Here is a 21681-nt window from a genome sequence, read left to right on the forward strand (position 1 = left end):
TCCTCCTAAGGGCTTGGTTTCCAGCCCAATTGATCCTCCTTGTTGCCCTCCTCTGAACTTGCTCCAGTTCATCAGCATCCTTCTTCAAGGGCAGTGCCCAGAACTGGACACAAGGCTCAAGATGAGGCCTCATATGGATGGCTGAGCCTGAGGTTCACCGCTTCCTGTCTTCAGGGGGTGCTGATCTGTCAGAGACCTTTTCTGTGCAGCTACAACTGTTGCCTTGCATTCACAAAACAGTCATTATTGGGTCTGATTTGTCCTGACCTGATCTCATGAGTAGACACAGCCCTGTTGTGAGCCAAGAGGATGTGTTTGCACACGCACTGGGAAGGTGCATGTTAGATAAACAGAACGGCGTAGATTTTGGGCCCCTCCCAGTGAACCAGAAGGTTGTGTTTCAAGGTTTGGCAACCGTACAAACCAGTAGCAGGGGATTTGTTGTGGCGCATGATTTATCTGTGATGCTCCTTTGTTTTGCATGGGCAGCCCTGGAGCGACGATGGAGGAGCAAAATGTAGTCACGCCGGTGATCACAGCGCTTCCGCACTCCCTCACCACTGAGTCCGTATCCGTATGCAATATGCAAAATCCGATGAGTTATCCCACTGTTGAGTGATGAACTATTGTGTAACTCTGATGGAGAAAAACGTTTCACACTTTGCCCTCTCTTGAGCAAATCCCAATGCAACCAATTTTTAAATGTATATAGCATTCTTTGTTTGCTTTTTCAACATAGATATCATTCTTCTGTCTAAGGACACCCAGAGCAGCATATACAACAGGACTAAAGCGATAAAACATATGGTAAAACATCTCACAACCCAAACCAGAAAAAATCACTGTGAAAGTGATAGAAACACTGATAAAATGAGCCGTTCCTAAAAGCCCACTGAAACAGTTCCGCTTTCCATCCACCCCTGAATTCTGTCAAAGTTGCCTTATTTTTCAGGAGCTCTGGAAGGGACTTTCAAAGCTTGCAGACTACACATAATGTTCTCTTCTTGGTATATCCAAATCAGACCATTTTCCTTGGTGGCATCTTTCAAAGAGGAGTCCCAGCGAACCTCAACTGGTATAGGAACTCGTGCAGGTAAAGGATATAGAATCAAAGAATCATGGAGTTGGAAGGGCCCTAAGAGGCCATCTTTATTTATTTGATTTGATTTATATACCGCCCATCTGGCAGCCAAGTCCACTCTGGGCGCTTTACAATTAAAAAAAAAAAAAAGTAACAAAATAGCACTCACTGGAAGGACAGATCCTGGAGCTGAGGCTCCAGTACTTTGGCCATCTCATGAGAAGAGAAGACTCCTTGGAAAAGACCCTGATGTTGGGAAAGTCTGAGGGCAAGAGGAGAAGGGGACGACCGAGGATGAGATGGTTGGACGGTGTCATCGAAGCAACCAGCATGACTTTGACCCAACTCTGGGAGGCAGTGGAAGACAGGAGGGCCTGGCGTGCTCTGGTCCATGGGGTCACGAAGAGTCGGACATGACTAAACGACTAAATCACCATCACAACAAAATAGCAAATAGCAACATTAATACATAGGGGCGAAAAATAACAATTAGAAAAGTCGTGACCCACCCCCCTGCTCAGTGCAGGCATGCAAATCAAAGGATATATGCCAAGTGGGTTGTCTAAATTTCTCTTGAACGCCTCCATCGTTGGAGCACTCACCACCTCTCAGGGACACGGCTTCCATTGTCATACTGCTCTTACTGTTAGGAAGTTTTTCCTGATATTCAGCCTAAATCTGGCTTCCTGTTAATTTGAGCCCATGGTTGTGTGTCCTGCCCTCTGGGATGATCAAAAACAGATCCTTCCCCTCCTCTGTAGGACAGCCTTTCAAGGACTTGAAAAATGCTCTCCTCTCTCCCCTCCGCCTTCTTTTCTCCAGGCTAAACAGGCCCAGTTCTTTCAGTCTTTCAGACAGAGCAGGTATGTGTGTCTCAAGCCAGGCAGGGGTTTCAACTTAATAAACACCATTGTTGTTCTTTAGTCGTTTAGCCGTGTCTGACTCTTTGTGACCCCCATGGACCAGAGAACACCAGGCCCTCCTGTCTTCCACTGCCTCCCGGAGTTGGGTCAAATTCACGTTGGTTGATGACACTATCCAACCATCTCATCCTCTGTCGTCCCCTTCTCCTCTTGCCCTTCACACTTTCTCAATGTCAGGGTCTTTTCCAGGGAGTCCTCTCTTCTCATGAGATGGCCAAAGGATCGGAGCCTCAGCTTCAGGATCTGTCGTTCCAGGGAGCACTCGGAGTTGATTTCCTTCAGAATGGAGAGGTTTGTTCTCCTTGCAGTCCAGGGAACTCTCAGGAGTCTCCTCCAGCACCACAATTAACAGGAATCAATTCTTTGGTGGTCAGCTTTCTTTATGGTCCAGCTCTCACTTCCATACATCACTACAGGGAAAAACATAGCTTTGACTATGCGGACTTTCGTTGGCAAGGTGCTGTCTCTACTTTTTAAGATGATGTCAAGGTTTGTCATCGCTTTCCTCCCAAGAAGCAAGCGTCTTTTAATTTCGGGGCTGCTGTCTCCATCTGCAGTGATCATGGAGCCCAGGAAGATAAAATCTGTCACTGCCTCCATATCTTCTCCTTCTATTTCCCAAGAGGTGATGGAACCAGTGACCATGATCTTAGTTTTTTTGATGTTGAGTTTCAGACCGTTTTTTGCATTCTCCTCTTTCACCGTCATTACAAGGTTCTTTAATTCCTCCTCACTTTCCGCCATCAGAGTGGTATCATCTGCATATCGGAGGTTGTTGATATTCCTTCCAGCAATCTTAATTTCATTTTGGGATTCCTCCAGTCCAGCCTTCCGCATAATGTATTCTGCATATAAGTTAAATAAGCAAGGAGACAATATACAGCCTTGTCGTACTCCTTTCCGAATTTTGAACCAATCAGTTGTTCCATATCCAGTTTTAACTGTTGCTTCCTGTCCCACGTATAGGTTTCTCAGGAGATAGATAAGGTGGTCAGGCACTCCCATTTCTTTAAGGACTTGCCATAGTTTGTTGTGGTCCACACAGTCAAAGGCTTTTGCATAATCAATGAAGCAGAAGTAGATGTTTTTCTGGAACTCTCTGGCTTTCTCCATAATCCAGCGCATGTTAGCAATTTGGTCTCGAGTTCCTCTGCCCCTTCGGAATCCAGCTTGTACTTCTGGGAGTTCTCGGTCCACATAGTGCTGAAGCCTACCTTGTAGGATTTTGAGCATAACCTTGCTAGCGTGTGAAATGAGTGCAATTGTACGGTAGTTGGAGCATTCTTTGGCACTGCCCTTCTTTGGGATTGGGATGTAGACTGATCTTTTCCAGTCCTCTGGCCACTGTTGAGTTTTCCAAACTTGCTGAATGTAGCATTTTAACAGCATCATGTTTTAAGATTTTAAATACTGTAGTTCAACTGGAATGCCAACACCTCCACTGGCCTTGTTGTTAGCCAAGCTTTCAAAGGCCCACTTGACTTCACTCTCCAGGATGTCTGGCTCTAGGTCAGCAACCACACTATCTGGGTTGTCCGGGATATCCAAATCTTTCTGATATAATTCCTCTGTGTATTCTTGCCACCTCTTCTTGATGTCTTCTGCTTCTGTGAAGTCCCTACCATTTTTGTCATTTATCATGTTCATCTTTGCACAAAATGTTCCTTTAATATCTCCAATTTTCTTGAACAGATCTCTGATTTTTCCTTTTCAATTATTTTCCTTTATTTTTTTGCATTGTTCATTTAAGAAGGCCCTCTTGTCTCTCCTTGCTATTCTTTGGAAGTCAGCATTTAATTTTCTGTAACTTCTGTAACTTTCCCTATCTCCCTGTTTCCCTTCTCCTCTCTGCTATTTCTAAGGCCTCGTTGGACAGCCACTTTGCTTTCTTGCATTTCCTTTTCTTTGGGATGTTTTTTGTTGCTGCCTCCTGTACAATGCTACGAGCCTCTATCCAAAGGTCATAACCACCATACTGAACTGAAATTAGAAGGTGAGTGACAGCTGATGTAGACCTCGTGACTCCCTAGCAGGTGAACTGCCATTTCTGGAGACTTCCCATTCTTCTGGACTGAAAGGGCTGTCCTGTGCCCATTCTTGCTTTGGAGGAGGAGATGGGAAGCTTGCCTGCTTCAGCAGGTATCTCATCCTCTCTGCCTTCTGGAAGGAGAAAGGATGGTGCTCAGGAGTGGGCTTACATGCTCATATATGTCTTCCATGGTTTGAGTACCAGCATGGGGGCCATTGCTCTGCTCCAGGGAAGCCGGGAAAAATTAGGAGCCTTTGGAAGGGTTCCATGTTGTACAGTATTTCTTTGCAACAGAAAAAGGTCCCACCTGCAGTCATGCATCTCTCCAAATCCAGAACAGGGATAAGGAAGCATATTTTCAAATTGGAACTTTTCTCCAATGAAAGAAAAGTCAAGTTTTATTCAAGGTAACCTCTTTCAGACCCCAAACAAAACTTCATCTGTGACGCTCACGTCCACCGTGATCCAGGGAGCTTCATGGCTGAAAAAGGATCTTCTTAACCTGAAACTCTCCTGGTCTGAGTCAGCAATATATTGATTTTTTTAAGACTAAATCTCACATATACCCCAACCAACATGGTCACTGGCCATGCTGTCTGATGACTTCTGGGATTTGCAGTTTTAAAAAGTAACCCCTCTGCTCTTAGTCCATCCTCACTATACCACCACAACTCAATAGAGGTTCCATTCTGACAGCAGAGCTGTTGAAACTCCGTAGCTTGCGAAAATTTGTCTTTTAAAAGGGACAGTGGAACCAGTTACCTTGAGAGGTGGTGAGTGCTGCACCACTGGAGAAACTTAGGCAACCCCCTGGCAGATCTCCTTTGATTTATATCCCTCCATAGACCAGGGGGTTGGACTTGATGACCTTAGAGGCCCCTTCCATCTTCATGATTCTAGGTTTCTATGGATAACTAAAATGATTTAGGATTCTGGCTGTGGAGCCAGAGGTTAGGAATTTGATTCCCCTCTGTCCCTTCTTGCCAGGGGATGGACCTGATGATCCATAGAGGCCGTTAGAGCTGTGCAGTTCTAAGATTATGATGATATAACACAGAGACATACATCCAGGAGATGGCAGTTTCCCATTCTCCAAATCATGGCTCCACTCGCCAGCCAGTCGCCCAACTTCTGAAAAGTCTGCCAAGAGTTCATGTGTTTTCTTGGCGCAGCAAAGAAAAGGGACTTTGGACCAGTGGTTCCCAACCTTGATTCCCCATATGTTCTTGGACTACAACTCCCAGAATCCTCCAACACTACATGTGCTGGCCAGGTTTTCTGGGAGTTTAAGTCCAAGAACATATAGGGACTCAAGACTTCAAACCACTAGCTTGGACGATCCTAGCCACATCTTTTCATCCCTAGGTATTCTGTGTTTCGCTTTCCCTGCCTTGGAATTTCCAGAAGTTTTTAAAGACCTGACCTTGGAAACAAAGCCTCTGAGACTGTGGAGACAGGACACCCTGGCAGAGATTGTCCACACGGTCATTCATGAAAGCCGCACAGAGCTCCTTCAGCATGCAATGCATGGCCTGCAGGACGTATAAACATTGACCAGCGTTCATGACACCTGGAGCCCATGGTGGTTCAGGGAACAATCTCAGAGATGCCGTTCTGATGGTAGAGCCGTGGTGGGCCAAGAGCAGGTCCCAGAGGGTTGTTGGACTGAAGCCCCCCCCCCCAATCAACCCTAGCCAGCACAACCAATTCCCACCCACCCCAAGTCATGGCCATCTCTGTTTCCCCATCCATGGGAATGGGACTTGAGACGAGCATGAATTTTAAAACAAATTGAAAAATTCATCAAAAATCACTAGTTTGTTGATTCGCATTAATACAAATAGAAATCCCTGATGAAGATGAATTGATGAATTTTGGTGATTTTTTATTTTATAGTCGGGCTATAAAATCCCCCACAGGCACTTAGAGAACCAAAATTGCAGAGAAGCTTCCTTTGAATCTCATCTACAATCCTCCCGTGTTTGGTGGAGATTGGGTTTGGAGAATCCGAATTAAACACTCACACAGAAGGGCACCCAAGAAAGCCCCCCCCCAGCACCTATAGACATCTAAAGCACAGAGAAGCTCCCCACAGCTCTCCTTTACAATCCTTCCATGTTTGGTGAACATTTCTCCCTGGCCAGCTGCTAAAGAGCACTTTCCTGGGGGGGGGACCTGCTTTGTGGACATATAACTAAGATATCCAAAGCCAATTTTCACCAAACTTAGAGGGACTGTAAAGGAGATTCAGGGGATTCTTCTCTGCCATTTTGGCATCTATAGGTGTTGAGGGGGAGGCTTGTAGAGTTTTAAAGGCAAAATCAAACTGATGAATCAGTTTGCTGATTCATCAGAAAAGAAAATGTAAATTTGTAATTTGTAATTCGTCAACCTTGATGAATCACGAATTGAAACAAATCACAATTTTTTTCCATTTCGTGCCCATCTCTAAATGTGACTTTTCATGGAGATTTTTTAAAAAAAATACAAAAATACTGGCATGGACACAGATGAGGATCAGGTTGGAGAGTCGCCAAAAGGGCACAGGATGGGTCAGACACAAATCTACATTCTCTTATTTGCCGATGGGCTGAATTAGGACAAAGTCCATAATAATAATAATAATAATTTTAAATTAGGCATGCCTCAGTCTCAAGAGACTATGGTAACATGCTCTGTATGGAGGACTTGGAACCATAATAACGATGTTCTATCAAGTCAATTCTGACTTAATAGAGACCCTTTCCAAGGTTTTCCAGGTAGAGAATACTCAGAAGTGGTTTTACCCTTCTCTTCCTCTAGGGGCGCTCTGGGGACTGAGCAGGTGGCCCAAGGCTACCCAGGATGGCTCGCCTCTCTGGAAGCCCAGCAGGGAATCAAACTCCAAACCTTTGGCTCTGTAGCCAGAAACCTAAACCACCTCCATCTTAGAAACATACAGTATAAACCTCCAGGAATCTGTTGAACACCATGATGATTGAGGACTTATATTTTAAATTGTTTTTATCTTGTATGTTGTGAGCTGCCCAGAGTAGACTATGTCTAGATGGGCGGCATATAAATGCAATAAATAAATAAAATACAGTGGTGCCTCGCATAGCGAGGTTAATCCATTCTAGATTAACCCTCGCTATGTGAAAACATCGCTGTATGGAATGGGGAAAGCCACTGGAACGCATTAAACTTAGTTTAATGCGTTCCAATAGGCGCCAAAACTCACCATTCAGCGAAGTTTTCCCATAGCCAGCAGCCATTTTCGCGCCCTCGGTAAGCGAGGGGAGGGTGCAAAAATGCTGCGGGCGGCCATTTCGGGGCTTCCGGCGGCCATTTTGGAGCCATGGAACAGCTGATCGTCGGGCGTCGCAAAGCGAAGATCAGTAAGTGAAACGCTTACTGATCTTCGCTATGCGAGTTTCGCCAATAGGGGCCATCGGTATGCGATTGCATTTGCGATTGCAAAACCCTAATCACTATGCAATTTTGTCGTTATACGGTGTGCTCGTTAAGCGAGGCACCACTGTAAATAATAAAAATTATAGAACTGTACTCAAACCACCGACCCCCCCTTGCCGAAAAAAGGAAGTCTTCCCAAGCTCTGGACTTCCTAGATGATTCAATGGTATTTTGCAACAGGCACGATGCCTTTGCAGTGATAATGGGCTTCATTCACGAGCCCCCCGTGTCTTCAGTCATCCCACTTCGGTGCCCATTGAGGGGGGTCTCCTGGTCTTTCTTCTCCGGATCTCCTTTGAGAAGCAAAGTCGCCCCTCTGCTCTTTCTAGCGGCTGTTCTTTACTTGCCCAGCATGTCCGGGCCTCTTCACGTTGGGTTGATGTGAGCTTGCACTTGAATGCACCGCTCCCCACAGCAACACCCACCTCTTCCCTGCCCAGGGACTAGCTACCCAACCTGGGGTTAAGCTCTCTAAGAGTCATAATGAAAGAGAGAAAGGGGTGGCCGCAGAGTTGCTGGAGGGGCTGCGGCAGCTGTGGCAAGAGGCCTCATCCTGCCAGGAGCTGGACGCCTCTGCAGTTTCTGAAAGACTAGCCTTCTCCTTCAGGGAGAGATGCAACCATCGTCCTCTTCTCTTGCAGAGAGATGGCTGTTCATGTTGCATTCAGAAAAGAGGCATGTTCCATTCTTGCACCCGGGACCTACACTCAGTTCTTCTCAGGGATGCAGAAAAACTCAGCCTGGTTTGGTAAAGGAAACAGCCTCACCACCTTCTTCTTCTACCCACCCCACTCCCCAAAGCGGACGAAATCGAGGGCCTATGAGAGGCTTCTTCTTATCTGTGAGAACCAGAAAGTGAATGTGTACAAGTGAAACTAGCCGGTCCCCCTCGGTGACCGAACTTCGTGCAATGAGGTTACTCGCACTTTTCCAATTATTAATCAGCCAAGACGCCTTCAGGGGGAAGTGGAGTAAAAGAGATGCATTTTGACTCCCTCCAGTCTTACCCATTTGTATTCTCGAAAGCTTCCACGGCCAGAATCTGATGGTGGTTGTGGGCAGGCTCTTTGGCCGTGTTCTGAAGGTTGTTCTTCCTAACATTTCGCGAGACTCTGTGGCCGGCATCTTCAGAGGGCAGGAGTCAGAACTCTGTCTGTGCTCTGGTGCAGGTTGTGGGATAGGTGACTATTTATAGCTGTGGGATCAGCTTTTGTCCTTTTCAGGAGATGGGTGATTGTCTCCTGAAAAGGACAAAACCTGATCCCACAGCTATATTCAACTATCCAAACAAACTGCAACAGAGCACAGACAGAGTTCTGCCCTCTGAAGATGCCGGCCACAGAGTCTGGTTAGGAAGAACAGCCTTCAGAACACGACCAAAGAGCCTGAAAAACCCACAACAACCATTACCCATTTGTGTTGTTGTCACACTGTTGTGTATTTATGTGTGTACATATATCCGCCCCTTTATACATGAGCTGCCCTTTCTCCAAACAAACGGGGGGACAACCCTTCTCTAGAGACCCATCATCCTGTATGGTGGCAACTCAAGTACAGTTGCCCATTTATCCTGCATACATTGAGATTTGTTCTGATGACCTTGCTCTTGACTTCTCCAACACACTCAAACCTCCTTGCCATGTTAAGCCATATATCCAGAGAGGGAAGCATATATTTTAAATACATACATTCCAACATTCATACAGTTCTCAACAGCTTCAGCCAGTGCTTAGGGATGTGGATGTGGTAGCCGCTGGCACCTGGATGCTACCAGTTTGTTATAGATGGGTCACTCAACCGGGTCTCATTGATGTGAAATACAAACTCTGGAAAACACTCATTCTGACATGCAAACACACACACACATTTATGTCTGTTTGCCCTTTGGAGGGGACCTCAACAGCGATGGATAAGTAATCCTTCAGAAATGCTAGTCTGTTGTTACTAGTGGATGGACTATTGTAAAACCAACTGATAAATCTCCAGAGAACTCACATTTCCCCAGAAGGCTGTTTTGAAAAGTGTTGGCATATCAGCTTTGACTGTGCTTGATGGTTATCGTGCAACAGTGTTTGGCAATATTTGGTAGCTGGCAAGCAGTGGTATTTTCCCCTTATCATGCAACATCTAAGTGCTAACACACAGAGGGAAAGAGAAGCCATCTGATAGCTGAGAGTTTCATATCTGCAGTCGGCTCAGCTCAGAACAAACAAAGAGGTATTCCGATTTCTCAGGCTGCAGCAAGAATTTCACTTCCCACTTGCAAATTCAGAGTTTAAATTCAGAATGCCTCATGCAAAAGCTGTAGTATGAAAGTAGGGGGGAGCAGTGTATCAGAAATACCTGCAGATATTCTTTTTTGTATCTTCATTTCTGCCCCGTTGTCAGATCTAAACATTTCAATACATAGCTAGAACATACTACAATCTCCAGCCTCCAGTTGCACAGAAAGATACTGCCTCTCCATGGCTTTTCAACATGGCTTGCACTTGCACGAGAAGGTGGTGGAACTTATCTTGCACAAGCTATGAAAAAGCCCCACCATGCACACATCAGAGCACCCGGCGAGCAAAATGGGACCATGTTCTTCTGGCATGTCAGCTTTCGAGCCTGTTCAAAAAATTCCCAAGTATGGGCAGGCATAAAGCAGGGAGTTACAAATAGAAGTATTCTAGGAATTCAAGTCTTCTTTTCATTTCTGAAAGATATATGAGATTCATAACCTGCAGGGGAAATACAGAGAAACAGAGACTAGCTTGCAGAAAGTATGGGATGAAGCATAACTAGACGGGGGAGAGGGGGGGGGAACCACATGCTTCTTTCCAAAAGGAGTTTATTTAATTTTTTTAAAAATGTGCATTTCTCCTCATTTTGCAGTAGACTCCTCCCATGAAAAATAAATAAGAATATGTATATGTTTATGTGTGTGTGTGTGTGTGTGTGTGTGTGTGTGCAATGTGTATATATATGTATATGTACAGTATATGTATATGTATATGTATATGTATGTATGTATACACACACACACACACACACACACACATATATACACATACACACATATACACATATATATATGCATATACATACATACAGATATAAACATATACACATACATATACGCATACATAACAAAAAGGTATAGATCAGTAAAAGAAAAAGTCTACGTGTGTTATATTGGAGAAACTGCTTTATAAATCTGGATATTAAGGAAAACAACACACAAAAGCCATATATTAGAAGTACTGTATTTTGTGAAGGAAAATATGAATAGGATGGGGTTATAACCAAAGCAAGAGCAGAGCTCAGAAAATCTACATTTATGGTAGAGATGGTTACAAGGGGATTCTGGCAACAATAGTCCAAAAAAAAAAAAAGGGGCAAAAGGAAAGGAAAACTATGGTTGTTGTAGTTTTTCGGGCAGTTTGGCCATGTTCCAAAGGTTTTTCTTCCTAATCTTTTGCCAGTCTCTGTGGCTGGCATCTTCAGAGGACTGGAGTTAGAACTCTGTCTGTGTTTTGGTGTCATGTGTGGGATAGTTGAGTGTTTGTAGCTGTGGGATCAGCTTTTTGTCCTTTTCAGGAGATTGGGTGATTATGGTGATCAGGGTGTTTTTGTTATGCGTGTATTGTTGTGATAAGGGGGAAAGATGATCTGTCACTGTGATTGATGGGTGTCATTAGCTAGTCTTTTGTGTGCAGTGATCACCGGTCCTTGTGGCTGGGTAGAGTTGGTTGACCTTTTGCAGGCTGTATTTTTCAGTGCTAGGAGCCAGGCCTTATTAAGTTTTAGACTTTCTAAACTCTGCTTTTAAAAAAAAAAAAAACACTCTGTGGGAGAGTGATCAAAACCGGGCTCCTTCTGGCACCCAAACACAACAAGTTCGGCTTGGCCCCAGATAATGGGGAACCAGTCATTTCAGTATCTGGCTTCCAAGAAAGTGTGTGTGTGTGTGTGTGTGTGTGTGTGTGTGTGTGTGTGTGTGTGTGTGTGTGTGTGTGTGTGTGTGTGTGTGTGTGTGTGTGTGTGTGTGTGTCTCCTGGGGTAGAGAGCAGCTTCCTGGGAACGTCAGTGAAGTCCTCCCCTGAGGAATAGTGCTCATCGCTCCATCAGAGAAAGCTGCCTCGCGAAAATGAGATGCCGAGGACCCTCCGTGAGCTGTAGGTGCCCCACCGAGTCACAAAAGGAGCTCAGCCCATCCGCTGTCCTGAAAGGTGCCCTTTATTTTGTCATCCAGCAAAGCTGACTTGGCGTTCCTGAGGGTGACATCACCTTCCATGCTCCCCTCACTGTGTCTTGACAAAATGTTCTCTCTCGCTCTCGCTCTCTCTTAGTTAATTCACCATCTCTCCAAATTGGGGCTAGCTGACGTAGGTACGTGATTTCTCCCCTCTTGAAGTGTTAAAAAGAAAAGGACATTTGCTTCTTTGGGTCATTTATTCTGCCGTTAATAAGCATAATGAATTCAACATCGCTTCCAATGCTCAGGAATTAACTGTGTCCTTCAAACACCCAACGGCAGCAGGGTGCAAAGGACCTCATGCTCCTACTGTCTTGCAAAAAATATTTTGGAGGCCTGGGTGGAATGCCAGGAAGCTGTTCGGCCTGGGATCTTTCGAACCCAGGAGGCTTTCCTCCATTGTCAAGGAGATGAGTTAGATTGTTCTTGGAGTTTCTTACAGCCCTGTAATTCTATGAAAACTCTATGCTTGACATCTATGGGCATGAGATGTACGACCATATACGACCACTGTTCCCCAGTGGCCTGGGGTTAATGGCGTTGTCATCCGACCTCTTGAGGGTGTGGGTGCGAGAGGAGAACCATATTGGGCGGGGGCTACCTTCAACAAACGACATGGACATCAGTGGAAATGTGCAGATCTAAGATTTGCTTTTAAAGAGTCTTCAAGTCTGTAGGATTGAGAGAGTTGGTCCAGTATTCACAGTGTCCTGTAGGCTTTTGGGGCCAAGGGAATAAAAGGGAGCCCAGACTGGATAAGAGCCATTCGTTTTTGTCATTTTATTTTTCACTTTTTCAGTTCTGACTGTTTTTACCTTTGTTTTTCTGCTGCTTAGTTTATCACACCAACCATGACGGTGAGCTAGACTTGGATAAATCGCTGGTGAACATTAATGAAGTCCAGATCAAACGGGAATGGCCAAACTTGGTTTCACGCTGAAGTGAAATCGATTTGTGAATCACTTTGGGCCTGGAACACAGAGAGAATTGGATAAGGCAGAAATTCAACTATATGAGATAAAAATTCAGTCCTTCCTTCCTTCCTTCCTTCTTCATCAGCTCCTTCCTTATTTCTTCCCCATCAAAACTCTTTCTTTCCCTTCACTCTCTCTTTTCCTTCCTTCCTTCCTTCCTTCCTTCCTTCCTTCCTTCCTTCCTTCCTTCCTTCCTTCCTTCCTTCCTTCCTTCCTTCCTTCCTTCCTTCCTTCCTTCTGTCCATCCGTCCGTCCGTCCGTCCTTCCTTCCTTCCTTCCTTCCTTCCTTCCTTCCTCATCAGATCCTTTCTTCTTTTCTTCTCCATCGAAGCTCCTTCCTTCCTTCCTTCCTTCCTTCCTTCCTTCCTTCCTTCCTTCCTTCCTTCCTTCCTTCCTTCCTTCCTTCCTTCCTTCCTTCCTTCCTTCCTTCCTTCCTTCCTTCCTCATCAGATCCTTTCTTCTTTTCTTCTCCATCGAAGCTCCTTCCTTCCTTCCTTCCTTCCTTCCTTCCTTCCTTCCTTCCTTCCTTCCTTCCTTCCTTCCTTCCTTCCTTCCTTCCTTCCTTCCTTCCTTCCTTCCTTCCTTCCTTCCTCAAAACAAACAAATAAATTTAAAAAGCAAACTTTGGATATAAGTATCAGAGTGCCTCTCCTCAATGTCATCTACCTGACCCACCAGATCCGCCCAGGCCATGATCCTCTGAACAACCTCTCCAAAAGAGGCCTGTAGGTCATCCACAAGAGGTCATGCCTTTTTTGTGGTGGCACCAACTTTGTGGGACTAGTTCCCGGGGGAGCTCCATCTGACACCCCTCGTTAATTTTTAGAAGGCAACTTAAAACATTGCTTTTCAGGAAGGCCTTCCTCACTGCCCCAACCTGGTTGTACATCTCCAGTTCTGCTGATTTGTTGATTTATAGTGAATCTTCGAGAGGCACCATGTATTTTATTGGTTAACTTTTTTACCTTCCTACTCGTGTATTTGTAGTTCAATAGTATTTGTTTTATTCATGACTGCTGCAAACCACCCAGAATAGTGAATTGCACAGTCCGTCCATCCATCCATCCATCCATCCATCCATCCATCCATCCATCCATCCATCCATCCATCCATCCATCCATCCATCCATCCATCCATCCATCCATCCATCCATCCATCCATCCATCCATCCATCCATCCATCCATGGGCAGAAATTGGTTTGTCCCGGTTTGTCTCAGTTTGTCAAGGCGCTGCTACTCCCCTTCCTGCCTGCTCTGGCTCAAACAGCCCCTCCCCAGGCCCAGCTGGCTGGCTTTTTTCCGCCTCCTCGGCTGATCTCCCAGTCACCAGCAAGAGTCCGGACTTCTGTGCCCCGTCCTTTTCTCTGATTGGGAGATCAGCCAAGGGGGGGAGGGCCAGAGGAGCCAGAGCTCTTGCCAGGACTGGGAGATCAGCTGAAGAGGAGCAGGAAGCCACCAGGGTGGGCCTGGCAAGGGGCTGATTGAGCCAGAAGAGGTGGGGAAGGGGAGCAGCAGCAGACCCTGTGCGGCCACCTTAACAAACTGGGATGAACCAGGACAAGCTGGTTCGTGCCCATCTCTACTATGGACGCTGCTCAAGGAACCTGTCTGAAATTTGGCAGGTTTACTTTGCCATCCCGTCTCCAAACACTGGGTATTTCCAAGCAAAACCAACCGAGCTGCATTGCCATTTTGGTTTCCTGACACAAAGCCGAATGGAACCTGGCCAAGTGGCTCAGAACTTGGGCAGACAACAAATAACACGGGGGTGGGAAGCAGCAAACAAAAGCACATTTACTCATTGGCCCAGATTTGGGGCATCAACTGAACCAGACGGGGCATCAGTCACTCCAGAAGGAATCAGGATATACTTTACACAGCCCTGCATTGGCCTCTGAAGGCAACGGAGGGACCCTGCTCTCTGCAATACCTTGAGCTGCTTCACCTCATCCTATCCTATCCTGAGAGTTGTCAGTTCTTTCTTTATTACATTTGTGTCTCATCTTTCCACTAGAAAGCAGCACTCAAGGTGTCTTAAAAGGTAAAGGTTCCCCTTGACATTTAGTCCATCCATGTCCAACTCTAGGGGGCAGTGTGCATCCCTATTTCCAAGCCACAGAGACAGCATTTGTTCAAAGAGAGTTTCCATGGTCACATGGCCAGCACGACTAGACATGGAACGCCGTGACCTTCCCACCGAGGTGGTCCCTATTTATCGACTTGCATTTTTACATGCTTTTGAATGGCTAGGTTGGCAGGAGCTGAGACAAGCGACAAGAGCTCGCTCCATCACGTGGATTCGATCTTCCAATGGCTGGTCTGACCTTGCAGCACAGCGGCTTCTGCGGTTTAACCTGCTTTTTGGATCCCCCCCTCCACAATTTCCGATGGGTCTTGGGGAGTTTGTTTGCTTTTTAGGTCCCCCCCCATATCCTATCTTGCACAATCTGCTTGATTGCTTTTTCTTTGTCTTGTTTGCATTTGCAATGAGTCTGGCACAGTTGGTTGGTTTTTGATTTGTTTTCTTTGCATTAGGTCTTGCACACACAATTGCTTTTTGCATTGTGTTGTTTGCATTTGTAATGGGTCTGGCACAGTTGATTGGTTTTTGGTTTGTTTTCTTTGCATTAGGTCTTGTACACTTGATTGCTTTTTGCTTTGTCTTGTTTGCATTCGCAGTGGGTCTGGCATAGTTGATTGGTTTTTGTTGTGTTTTTTTTTCATTAGGTCTTGCACGCTTGATTGCTTTTTGCTTTGTCTTGTTTGCATTTGCAATGGGTCTTGCATAGTTGATTGCTTTTCTCCCCCCCCCCCCCTTTGGCTGGAAGGGATTAATCATGTTTCCAACCAGTCTTGCAGTGATTTTTTGTGTGTGGTTTTTTCCTTCGGCTGGAATGGATTAATTACCTTTCCATGCATTCCTATGGGAAATGGGGCTTCAACTTACAACTATTTTGAGTTATGACCATCTTCCTGAGCCAATTAAATTAGTACGTCGAGGCGCCACTGAACTTTGCCACCCTATCTTCAAACATTGGGTATTTCCAAGCAAAACCAACCAAGCTGCATTGCCATTTTGGTTTCCCGACACAAAGCCCAAGGGAGCCAGGCCAAGTGGCTCAGATCTTGGGCTGAAATCAAACTGGATGGGGCACGGATTACTCCAGCCCCATTGGGATAGATTCCAGAGCCCTCAACTGGCCTTCAGATCCTATCAGGGCACCTAAGCATCATCCTAGTTATTGACACACATACTGTTTGGATATGAAGAGTTTAGACCGGAACAGTTTGCAATGCACCTTGAGGGCTGTTAAAGCTGAAAAGAAACCATAATGGTGATGATGATGATGCATGCATGCTCCAAATGCCATTCCTGTCTTAAGCGGAATGCAGAATGTGACCATGAGATCCAGCTGCTCCTTTTGGCACCCCATGAAAAGGGAAACTGTTCCTGGAAGCTTTCGAGCACAGCAGGCGCCACGGTGCACGAAAGCCGTTTCGCAACCTCAGAAGAACCAAAATTAAAAGTGAACTTTTAAACCCTGGGAAATCAGCTGAGGGAAACAGAAAGCAGACCCACACTTCATGCGTCCCGTCCACCCCACCCCACCCCACCCCGGTCTCCCTGTGTCGCCGAGTTCCCTTTACAAGCAGAAGGTGAGCCGTCAGAACAGCCTAGGGCGAAGTTTGTACTTTGTCTGGATTCGTTTGTACTTTGCCTGGATTCGTACCGCTGTTTACCAAGGTAGTAAACGGGTCCTCTTCCCTCCCAGGTATAAAAAAAGCTATTATGAAAAGGCTTGCCTTGGTACATGAACCCCCGCCTTGCGCACCCGGAATGCAGGTACTCCGGCTGTCCTAAACTCTTGAGCCTGGCCTGGATTCCTTCTGGAAACTGGGGAGGCGGGAGTCTCACATCAAATCCTCATGTCCAGGAGCTGTGCAGGCGTGCAGCTGTTCTCCTGGAGAACCAAGGCTCCTGGGAACGGCGCACAGCCCTTAAAAGCTTGTTTCTCTCCTTTCCGCTGCCGAGTTCTTCTGGCATTCTAACCAATATTCTAAGAAGTGCACACCCCGTCTCACCCTGGAGGGATTTGCTGCTGTTATAGCTGAATTTTAAAATCCCTGCTCAGGGAGAGGGCAAAGCCAGGCCTTGAGGTCCGTTTGACTCCTGGCTGTGGGCACATCAAGAGCTTCGCCATGTTCGCTTTCTGGGACCCCAGCTCCCAGAACCTCCATGCTTGAGCTTCAGAAAGTAAGGTTTCCAAACTGTGAGATACAGACTATTTCAACACAGAACTTTGGAACATAGATCTTTTCCTTTGGGGAATATAATTCTGAGAATCTGCCAGCCAGCATGGCCGCTGGCCATCTCAGCTTTAAAAAACAAAACAAAAGCAGAGCATTAAACACATAAATAAATAAACGGTTGCAGAATCTGGACTTCTTGCTTAAATCCCTCTAGCTGCACAGGAGACGTACAGCAGGATAGCGTCAAGTTCTCCCGAATCCACCCATTTTTCTGATCCAGTGGCACTTGCACCCTCACCGAAACCTTAGTCGGAGAAATAATATAAGGGTTCGTTATTTACAGTTGAAGGGATCTAACGGCAAAATGACAAACATGGCTGCTTTTGGGAACAGACCTCAACAGACTCTAGAGAGGGAAAAGGCACAGAGCAGAGAGGCGGGGCTCTCTTTGAATTCAGAGGCAAGGAAGGGACGGTTGGTTAGTGCTGGAGAGATTGACAGTCCCCTCCCCCAATCAGAAAGGCCCTCCCAGCCAAACTTACTAAAGGCAGCGTGCAAGGTTACAAAACTCCAACATCAACTGTTGCCATGAAGCAGGACCACTTAAGGATGGCATGAATCCCTTGTGGCCCTCTTTGATCCAGTGTTTTACACGAGAATTATGCGGGCTCATTCCTGCAAAACTGCCACATAAATTGTTCTGGTACAGCCTCAGCTTTGTGGGAAATACCCGGAGACCCGGCCTGCCCATCCACGGGGTTAAGGAAGCACCCAGCTAGGTGGGTGCTGCTTGAAGATAAGCAGCCGGTAAAACGTTTCAAGGGCACACTAGATCTTATCTGACCCATTTTACAAATAAGGGGAAATGAGCCGCAGAGAAACACAGTTTCCCTGAGGCCAGTCAGGGAAGCTTTAACCTCCCGACCGACTTTTCCTCCAATACAGATACACCCATTTTATGGATGTGGAACGATGAGGTCAAGAAGGACTTCATGGTGGAAGGCTCAATGTATTCATTTCAGCTCATCTCTTCAGCTAAAGGAGGCTGTTTGGTTTTACCAGGGAGTAATTCTGCCCCATGTTCCAGACCCCTGAGATGGGTACCAAAAAGGTTTTCATGGGAGGGGGACTTTGAGGTGGGGGCTTCACACGAGCTGACATCACAGGCTGCCCTCCTACAACATCATCTTTCTGCAGCACGATGACCGCGTCGGCAATGAAGAGCAGGGCCGGCCCTCCCAGGAGGTAGATGGGGGGCAGTTGCCTTCACTGACAGATGTGGAAAGCGGCTGCATGTCTTTAATGGGACGAACTGGGCACTAGGCTTCTTGCTTACACCCTAAGGCTACCCTGCTGTCTTCAGATTCGGAGTGGGCAGAGATCTCCTGTCTTCCGTGTTAAAGAAAGATCAATACAGTATGCCAGTCTGGCCAACTTTCACATCTGGAATTGACCTGGCTTCCACCTCCTTCTTCTCAGGCAACAAAATACTTGGCCTGACCCGTGTGTGTGTGTGTGTGTGTGTGTGTGTGTGTGTGTGTGTGTGTGTGTGTGTGTGTGTGTGTGTGTGTGTGTGTGTGTGTGTGTGTGTGTGTGTGTGTGTGTGTGTGTGTGTGTGTGTGTGAGAGAGAGAGAGAGAGAGAGAGAGAGAGAGAGAGAGAGAGAGAGAGAGAGATCAAACATAAGCATACGTATTTTTCCCCTGCCAGCTGAAGACCTACTAATTTAACCATGTATTTTTCCAGATAATTTTCCTTCTTCTTTGGCTACCCATGTTTTTTTCCTTAACGAATTGTGCCATTGTCCCCCCCCCCCCATGTTTGGTTATTCTACATTTTTGCATTGAATTGGTTTGTACATTTCGTCAGGATTTTTTTTTTAAAAAAATGCTTTTGGATAAATTGTACCTTTCAGAACACTGTGGAGGGGGGGGGATAATGAACAAATAAGAAACGGTGCTTCGGTCTTAAGATACCATGGTGTGGATGTGGAAGGGACTCCAAAAATTTCTCATCCTCTGCTGCTGTTTGAGGCTTGTCGTTCCAAGATCCTTGGCTGAAACTTGCCCCAGCCTTAGTAAAACCTTTCCTCTCTTTGTTCATATTTCTTTTGTTCATTTGTTGTTGGGGGTTTTTTGCACAAAAAACCTGCCCAAATTCTGCGCCACTATCGTTTGTGCAGAAAATATGCCACTATGCACCGGGCTATTAATAGCGGGTGTTTCTTCTTGGAAAAACTGACCACAACACATTGAAGAAATATCACAAGGTTTCTCAAGGGGGGGGGGGCACATGTGGACTTGCACAGAGAAATCTAGCTGTGGGTAGAAAAGAGGGATTTCTACCCCCCATCTCTCACCTAGAGACTGCAAGATTTCTATGAACACATTTCCTCTAACAGGGGGTTCAAGGTTTCCTGTTCCCATCTATGATGCTGAGCAGAGATCATCTGATAGATTTCATTTATTTGTTTAGTTAGTTAATGCCACTCAAACACCACCTTTCCCCACCATAACAGGAACCAAGGTGTCTAACAAAGGTAAAACAAGCAAAATTAAAACACAATGAAGAACACAAAATAAAACAATTTATTATTAATATTAATCATGTGCCACCAAGTCACTTCTGACTTATGGCAATTCTTTCCATGGTTTTTCCAGGTAGAGAGAACATTCAGAAGTGGTTTTCCCTTCCCTTCTTCTGGGGAGGGATCTGGGTCTGTTTGCAGATTGCCCAAGGCCACCCAGGCTGGTTCTTTCTCCCTAGAGGCACTGGGGGAATCAAACCCCCAACCTAAAATAAATTTTTGTTGTTGTTCAGCCGTTAAGTCTTGTCCAACTCTTCATGACCCCACGGACCAGAGCACGCCAGGCCCTCCTGTCTTCCACTGCCTCCCGGAGTTGGGTCAGATTCATGTTGGTCACTTTGATGACCCTGTCCATCCATCTCGTCCTCTGTCGTCCCCTTCTCCTCTTGCCTTCACACTTTCCCAACATCAGGGTCTTTTCCAGGGAGTCTTCTCATGAGATGGCCAAGGTATTGGAGCCTCAGCTTCAGGATCTGTCCTTCCAGTGAACACTCGGGGTTGATTTCCTTCAGAACGGATAGGTTTGCTCTCCTTGCAGGCCAGGGGACTCTCCTTATTTCTCTTGCTCTCACATGCAAGAATGAGGCATCACACTTTTTTTCCCCTCCTTGCTTGTGAGATGACGAGACATTTACTGCAGCTCTCGGTTGAGAGATCTCACATCTGGAAAGTGGCACAACCGGGCAAAACTAGGACAGTTCCTTCCGTAGATTTTTTAAAATTAGAAGCATAGGTTGCATCTTCTGATCCATCAGCCAGTCCTTTGGTCTCTGCAGTATGTGTGTGTGTGTGTGTGTGTGTGTGTGTGTGTGTGTGTGTGTGTGATTTGCTTCACAAGAGAGGGCACTAATTTTGCAGAGATAGTTTGGGGGACTGTCATGACTTTCAATGAATATATATACAGTGGTGCCTCGCAAGACGAGCGCCCCGTTTAACGATGAAATTGCATTACGACAAACTTTTTGCGATCGCAAAAGCAATTGCTTTACGATAGTTTCAATGGGGAATTTCGCTTCGTGATGATTGGTTCCCTGCTTCGGGAACTGATTCTCGCAAAATGACGATTTTTGGTCAGCTGATCTGCGGTTTCAAAATGGCCGCCGGGTAAAAAAAAAGGCTCCCTGCTCTTTTCTGGGATGGATTCCTCGCTGCATGGGCAGCGAAAATGGCCACGCTATTGAGGATCTTCGCTGGACGGTGAGTTTCAGGCCCATAAGAACGCATTAATCGGGTTTTAATGCATTTCCATGGGCTTTTTAATTATTTAATTACGACGTTTTCGTTCTACAGTGATTTTGCTGGAACAAATTAACATCGTAATGCGAGGCACCACTGTATTTGAAAGGTTCTCCTACCCCTTCCTCACAATGGAAGCCAGTGATTCTTGACGGCCTTTTCCTGGCATGTCATTGAGAACAAAATTATGAGTATTCTTTGCATTCTTGGCAATTAGCAGTAATGGTACCCTGGCACGATTTTCTGGGTCCTTTGGCCACGAGGGCACCATATACAGTTTCACCATCACCTGAACCTGGTTAAAAGTCAGACTGCAGAAGATATTATTAATGATCTGGATCAGGGGATGCAGGGGATGATCATCAAATTTACAGATGATATCAAATTGGGCGGAATAGCTCATGCCCTCGAAGACAGAAACAAAATTCAAAATCACCTTAAAAGGACAGAGCATTGGGCCGAAAGCAACAGAATGAAGTTCAGCAGGGAGAAGTGCAAAGTCCTGCACCTCGGAAAAAGAAACCAATTGCACAGTTACAAGGTGGGAAATATCTGGCTCAGCAAAACTACGAGCGAGAAGGATCTTGGAATTGTAGATCACAAGGTGAATATGAGCCAACCGTGTGATGTGGCTACCAAGAAAAAAGGCAAATGGTATTTTATGCTACATTCAGAGAAGTAAAGTTTCCAAATCCTGCAAGGTCCTAATCTCTCTCTACTCAGCAATGGTTAGGCCTCACATTGAGTATATTGTGTCCAGTTGTGGGCACCACACTTCAAGAAGGATGCTAACAAATTGGAAGAAGTTCAGAGGAGGGTGACAAGGATGATGATCAGGGGGCTGGAAACCAAGCCTTAGGAGGAAAGGCTGAAAGAACTGGGCAGGTTTAGCCTTGAGAAGAGCTTTG

General features: G+C 45.9%; 1 long non-coding RNA gene across 1 annotated transcript in view; it reads right to left on the reverse strand.

Moving 5' to 3' along the window:
* Positions 1-12542: 12542 nt before the first annotated feature.
* Positions 12543-21681, reverse strand: part of LOC144588108 (uncharacterized) — a 9814-nt gene continuing 675 nt past the window's right edge. The window contains exon 2 of the long non-coding RNA XR_013543455.1: positions 12543-12696. This is a non-coding gene — a long non-coding RNA (uncharacterized LOC144588108). The remainder of the gene's footprint in view (positions 12697-21681) is intronic.

This window comes from Pogona vitticeps, chromosome 3, assembly GCF_051106095.1.
Source record: "Pogona vitticeps strain Pit_001003342236 chromosome 3, PviZW2.1, whole genome shotgun sequence".
NCBI lineage: Eukaryota > Metazoa > Chordata > Lepidosauria > Squamata > Agamidae > Pogona > Pogona vitticeps.